Source organism: Belonocnema kinseyi, chromosome 2, assembly GCF_010883055.1.
Source record: "Belonocnema kinseyi isolate 2016_QV_RU_SX_M_011 chromosome 2, B_treatae_v1, whole genome shotgun sequence".
In the NCBI taxonomy this organism is placed as follows: Eukaryota; Metazoa; Arthropoda; class Insecta; order Hymenoptera; family Cynipidae; genus Belonocnema; species Belonocnema kinseyi.
The window spans coordinates 45,230-52,508 of NC_046658.1; positions in this window are offsets into that span (position 1 = coordinate 45,230).

The window sequence follows — 7,279 nt, forward strand, 5'->3', positions numbered from 1 at the left end:
CAATACGCCAATTAGCACAAATGTTAAGTTCCGACAGTGCCTACAAGTGTGCCTACTAGCCGCTAGATGGCAATACCGGTTTCATATGTATACACCTGGTAAGTGCCTGAGGAAATAATTGTGTTTTCATGTAGAACTTTATCATTATTGTTATCATTTTGATAATCGCTTCTGTTTTGTATTTGGTTTTTTTTGCTCATCACATTCTTTTTTCTTAAACAGAGGGGGGGGGGGCTGCCTGCAGTAGATTCGCCCGACCTGTTTCACATAGGATTGGCGCCACTGGGCCAGAGAGAAATTATCGTAACGAGAAGAATTTTTAAAAAAATTTTATATAAACTCACAAAAAAGACAAGTTCTTACGAATCCACATACCTCAGTTTGCTCGAAAACCATTTTGATCGAGGGAGACAAGAAAAAACGTACCCAAAATTTTTGGGTCACCTATATAAAATTTCCTAAATACACTGGACTATTAAGCAGTAAGCACGCTGTAAATCTTATCCAATTAGCTTCATTCTTGGTAACTGCGGAAATGTTTGTTTAACAATGAAGAGGATCGTACGAGAAAATTTTCAATAATGGATCTCCCTGGACATGGAAATACTCAGTAGATCTCGCCAAGTGACAGGTCTGAATGGCCTTCTTTATCATCCACAGTCTGGACATGAAATATCTGTCATTGGAATATTAACTAATTGACTGTGTATAATCACATCGTCTTTTACGTTATCCTTGCTTCTGATAAATTGCATTGCATATAGAAAAGTAACTCAGTGAGCACAAATGTTAAAGAATATCATTAGAACGGCTTTAAAATGTCCTAAGTCAGTCCATATAACGTTCCATATTTATAAAATAGTCCAAAGACGTTTTAAAGATGTATTTCGAACATCAAAGGTTTTTAGAGCATTATTTGGTGTGACTTATGACAGTTTTTAAAACGTTTAAATGACGTATTTTCACTTGTAGGTCCAAGAACCGTTTTTAGGACGTTCCAATTACGTTCTGAAATGTTTGCCCACTGGGTTAAGAGTTCTAAATTTACATTTTGAACGATTACGTTCTTATTTTTCCCTTTTATAGGTTTTAAATTTTCAACTAAAATTTAATTGGTTGAATTTGGAAAACTTTAATTAGTAATTTAAAAATTATTAGTTTTTGAGTGATTCACATTCACTTCAAATGATTACAATTTTAAAGGGTTTGATTATGACAAAATTTAAATATCACAATTTTTAGTGCCTATAAATCTTGTCAGTTTAAAATGAAGGTCACGTTTGCTTCAGTTTCAAGGTTTTGGAGTACAATTTTTTATATTTTTTATTTTTCCCATTTAAAATTACTATTTAGTTTGAAAGTTTGTTTAGTATAATTCAATCATTCTTTAAATTGTAGAAAATTCGTCTAATTAGCTTTAATGTCAAATAATAATTTCTTTATCTATTGACAATTTAAAATTTTAGAATTTCAGAAACTTACCCAGTGGGCACAAGCGTTAAAGAACATCTTTAAAACGGCTTCAAAATGCCCTAAGTCAGTCCATATAACGTTCCATAAACATACAATGTTCCAGACACGTTTCAAAGTAGTAATTCAAACATAAAATGTTTTTAGAACATTATTTGGCCTGACTTAGGAGAGTTTTTAAAACGTTCAAATAACTTATTTTGATTTGTACGTCCAAAAAACGTTTTCAGGGCGTTCCAAGTAAGTTCTAAAATTGTGTGCCCACTGGGTTTGACTTTGAAAGATTAAATTTAGTTTTCAATATTAAATTCTCAAATCTTGATGTCAGACCAAATAATGCTAAAAAAAGTGTAATGCTCGAAATACATGTTTTAAACGTCTCTGGAACATTGTATGTTTCTGATACGTTATTTGGACTGACTTAGGACGTTTTTTTAGAACGTTTTGTTTGTACCGGATTTAAATCTGCACGCTGTTAAGGGCATGTGACACTCAATTCAACCGACCAAACCAGTCCAAGGATCGAAATTATACACAGAAAAACGCTGGTGTTAAATTTGTTGCAGCTCAAATTTCATTGGGCTCCCAATGATCATTTGAGAGTTTTCATGTCTCAGATGTATTCCTCTGAACGTAGGTGCCCATGTAGGCATCTAAGGGAAAGTATCATTTGGAGACTGAATTTTCGCTCATGCAGAGTTGTGGAGTTCTGAACCGCGCTGTCAGCTACCTGAATACCTGTCAAAGAAACTATTCGCTTTGCGATATTAGTCTAATAATTGTTAATAAGGACCAATTTAAACAATATTTACCTAATTTTCAAATTTCTTTCATTTAATAGGGCGTACCAGTCACTTAGATTAAAATTATAACCTTCTAATGCAACTTCCAAAAGTTAGGTTAGTCATGCCCGTCAACATTTAAACTAAAGCCGGTATGTATAGAAAAGGTCATAACCGTCTACATATACAACAAGGTATTTTCACTCCAATCACTAGCTCACTTCACTTCGTTGAATACTGAGGGGATAACAATTGAACAAATGCATGGGAATCGGTTAATTTTTGCTCTATTTTTTTAATATCTGCGTAGAAATTAATTTTTCTGTATAAGTGCAATTGAAAAATTGTTTTTCTTTTTTAGGAACTATTCAATGCAATAATAAAATGATAATAATTTTCATTCATGCGTGCGTTAGGGCTGAGCGCTGGTTGTCTACCCTTTGAAGCGAGATTCAATATTACATTGAAAAACAATTCTTGTAATTTAAATAAATAATTATTGAAAATAATTAATTATACGTTTTTAATCGAAAAGAACAATATTGTCAACTGAAATTATTTTTAGAAAAATTCAAATTTTATCATTATTAAATTCTACAAATAACTTCTATATATCAAGCTGCATAAACAGTATATGGTATTTCAACAAATGTATCTATTACAAAATGTTTTGTGAACTATAAGTCAGTTTTTGGAGTTCAATGAAAATAAACTATTATTTATAAAATATGTGTTATACACTTTTTTCTTGTCTCAAATCAAAATTTACACAATTTGAATACATTCTTGTGCATATTTTAATAATTATTTATTTAAATTACAAGAATTGTTTTTTTTTTTTTCAATTTAATTTTGAATCGCGCGCCAAGTGTGGCCAACCAGTGTTCAGCCCTAACGCAAGTGGAGTAGCTCAGGGTGCCAACATTGGTTTCACGAAACTCCCAATGTTTCATGAAACTTTTCATCAGGCTAAACTTTAAAGCAAATTTACATCCCTACTCCTCGCGAGAAACAAATTTCTGTTTTTATTATACAATTGTATTTACCTTATCTTTCATGTATGGTACTAGCCACTGCAAGATTAGATGTCTAAGATACCTTTAAATTTCCGCAGAAAATCTAGTGGAAATTTGTTCGAACGACCAGGCATCAATTTCGATGCAGACGGTCACGACTTAATTTGTACATTCCGGCTTTGGTGGTTTGAATGTCATATAGTAGGTTTTGACTAACCTAACATTTGGATATTATATCAGGCCAGTTACTATTTTTATTTCAAGACTATTTAGTCGCTGGTAAATGGGAGGAAATAAAAAGTTAGGTAATTATTATTATAACTTACCTGCTTATTAACATCTGTTTCACTCAAGTAATGACCGACAAAATGATCTTGACAGGTGACTTACAGTTTGCAGACGACACTTCACGTTACACTGGATGAGAAAAAACAGTGTCTAAATGATGCTTCTCCTCTAGATTCTCCGAATGAACCTGTGTGGCTCAAATTTGTTGCAACTCTATTGAACACCGATTTCGGTGTACATTGGAGGATCGGCGATTTTCTGTGTAGAGTATAAAATATACATAGGTAGTCCCCGAATATAGTATCAATGCATCTATCATTTATTCTATTTCTTTGGCTTGTCTATCCTCGTCTCTCCTCCACCCGAACCGACCCGACCGGAACCAAAGGCCGGCGAGTAATGGTGGATTAAAGGAAGGAAATGAACACAAGTTAAAATTTCAATTTATGAAAGAACTAAGGTGTATGCGAGGAGGGCCAGGACCGATTTTTTTGACGCAAAACGTTTTGCTATCGCAGTTAGTGAACGTTCACTTAACAAAGGAAATAATTGTAAACAAATATTTATTCAGTAACAGTAGTATAAATAATAAATTTTATTGCGCAGAGGAGAAATAAACTTCATACATCATATTACAGAATATATGACGTACGCCAGTTATCTGAATTTCTTTACAAAATTTTTGTATTTTTATTTGAGTTACTCGCCACGCCAGCAGCAAAGTAATTATAATTTATTTATTATACAAGGCTCCCACAAGCCTTCCTTTAGACTTTTTATTTTTCTCGCGTCTTTTGGCCTCCCAGTGGGCACAAAATTTTAGAACGTAATTGGTACGTCCTAAAAACGTTTCTTGGTCATACAAGTCAAAAGGCGTCCTTTGAACGTTTTAAGAACTGTCCTAAGTCAGATCAAATAATGTTCTAAAAACTTTTATGTTCGAAATACGTCTTTAAAACGTTTTTGGAACGTGTTTATGGAACGTCATATGGACTGACTTAGGACATCTTTAAGCCGTTCTAAGATGTTCTTTAACGCTTGTGCCCACTGGGAAGTCACATACGGCCTAACATTGGCCCATAGTCGGCAAAAATATTGCCGAAGTTCGGCTGCCATTATCGCGCTAATGATGGAATGATAACTATGGCCTGCGCTTGGCAGCCAAGGTTTGGTTGCCATTGTCGGCCCAACACTGGGTACCATTATTGGACCAAAATGAGCTGCCATCGTTGGCGCCATTGCCGGCTTGATATTTATGGCCTTGACTTGGGAGCCAAGGCTTGGCTGCGATTGTCGGCCCAGCAATGGGTACCAATATGGGATTAACCTGGATGCCGGATTTAATTCAAAAAATGATTAAAAAAATCATTGAATTTTTCTTAGGATGCATCTGCTTTATCCATTCATCATTATACGACTGCATATCGTTAGAATATAATTTATAATTTCAAGAATTTAAATTTTATTTTAACATTTTAGTTAATTTTAACGACTACTACTATAGTCTAAGGATAAGACAAAAAAGGTATTTAAAAATAAATAATAATTGATTGCGAATACTTTTAATATAAATATTAATGGTCCTGTTTACATTGAATACATATATTACATTTTGAACACTACATTACAAATAAAATTTCTAACTCTACGGGGTATCGAACCTACATCTATATACCTAAATCTATCGCCTAGCTGCCGGAAGTGCTAACGACTGCTTTAAACCGACAAGTTTAAACTCTGTAAAAAAGCCATTCTCGTAAGCTACAGTTCAGAAAAGTTAAAGTACGAAATTTTAGGCTTTCTTTTTCTAATTATTTATTATTACTATTTATTTTCATTGTAGACTACTTTAAAACTTTTTTGCAATGACAGGAAATGTAATTTTTCATAAACATTTGTAATTTTTAATGACAGAACTTAGAACTTTCATGGCGAACTCCGACAACTTTTTAAAAACATTGTTTTTCATCTTTCGAGTAAGATTTGTTTTTTAGGTGCTAAAAATGAGACTGGGTGCAATAAAGTGCCGATGCTGGGCCAATCCTCGGTGGAGGATCGGCAAATATAAATAGCCAATATAGGCTGCCAGCACTGGCTCATCATTGGGCCAATTTAAATGAAACATGGTTTGCCGTGGTAAAAGTGACACTTGTCCCAGTAATGTGCCGCCTCTGGGCCAGGATTTGGCTGATGCTCGTGAAACATGGTTCCCCGTACTGACAGTGAGACTTGGCGCATTAAAGTGCCGTCTGCAGAATATATACTTAGATAGTCAGAAAGACATTAAAAAAGAAGTAGAAGAGAAAGGGATCATTCGACACAATCAGACGGGCTTCAGAAAAGGGATAGGAACAGTAGACAACATCTACCATGAAAAGAAAACTAGTGGCCTTATTTGTAGGTTTTAAAAAGGCTTTTGACTCGGTAAAGAGAAAGGTGTTATGGCAGGTTATGAAAGAGAGAGGGATGGATAAAGGTTTTGGTCGAGAGGATAAAGGATCATATTCGAAGAGACTAAGATAAGAGTTAGGATTGGGTAAAAAAAGGGGGAGGTATTTTAGAATGGAAGTGGGCTCAAGGAAGAGTGCCCACTAATTCCACTACTATTCAGTATCTTGTTGGCAGATCTAGGGGAGAAACTGGAGAAAACATGAAAGGAGGAACGGTTCTGAGAAATAGCAAGGTATATTCCTAAGCGCATGTAGACGATATAGTCCTACTAGCGAATGACGAGAGAGGGATAAGTCTCATAATGAGAGTATTTGAGGAGTATGTGAGAATTAAAGACTTAACGGCAAATGTAAATAAGACGAAGATAATGTTTTTTATGAAGAAAAGGACAAAAGTAGAATATAAATGGAAGATGTACGGCGAGAAAGTGAAACAGTTCGAGGAATTTAGTTACCTAGTCTTCTGGTTTAAGTCGCAAGGCGGGGTTGAACTGCAGGTAAAAGAAGGATAGAATGTGCGACTAAAGTAATGGGGCAGGTGTGGGGTATAGAGAAGAGAAGGTTTAAGGATGACTGGAAGATGAGACTGTGGATGTTTGATGCGTTAGTGTGGTCAGTCTTAAGTTACGAAGTGGAGATCTGGGGATCGAAGGGGCACAATAGGATGGAAAGTATGCAGAAGAGATTTTTGACATGGTTATTAGGAGTAAGCTGGAGCTGTCCAGGATCTATCTTATGGGAGGAATTACACAGAGGTAAAATGGTTATTAGCCAAATGAAGAGAGCATGGATCTTTGAGGAGCAGCTAAAAAGGGCGAGGGAAGCAGGATAGCACAAGCTTTTCTAAGAGAGTAGTAAACAAAGTGAATATGGGTAACACAGAAGGATTAAAGTGGGAGGAAGAGAAACAACAGAGGAGGATAGAATGCGATATAAGAGCAGATGTCAGAGTATGGCCAGAATTACAGAATAAACTAAAAGCTAAGGAGGGGGATGAAATATGGACAAAATTCGGGAAATCTTTTGTATAACGGATGATATAAGGTAGTCAAGACTGAAGGAGGGCCAGAATATTTAAGAAAGGTAAAAAAGGAGTGTATATGAAAGCACGTTATACGATTTAGGATGGGAGATGGAATGAGAGAGTGCAGATACTGGATGAATAAAGAGGTAAGATAACACTATGTAACAAAAATAAAAAATTTCTCAGTCCTTGGGATGTAATTGTTATTTCCTAGTCTGTTATGTCTTAAAAATATGGAAACCACCTGAT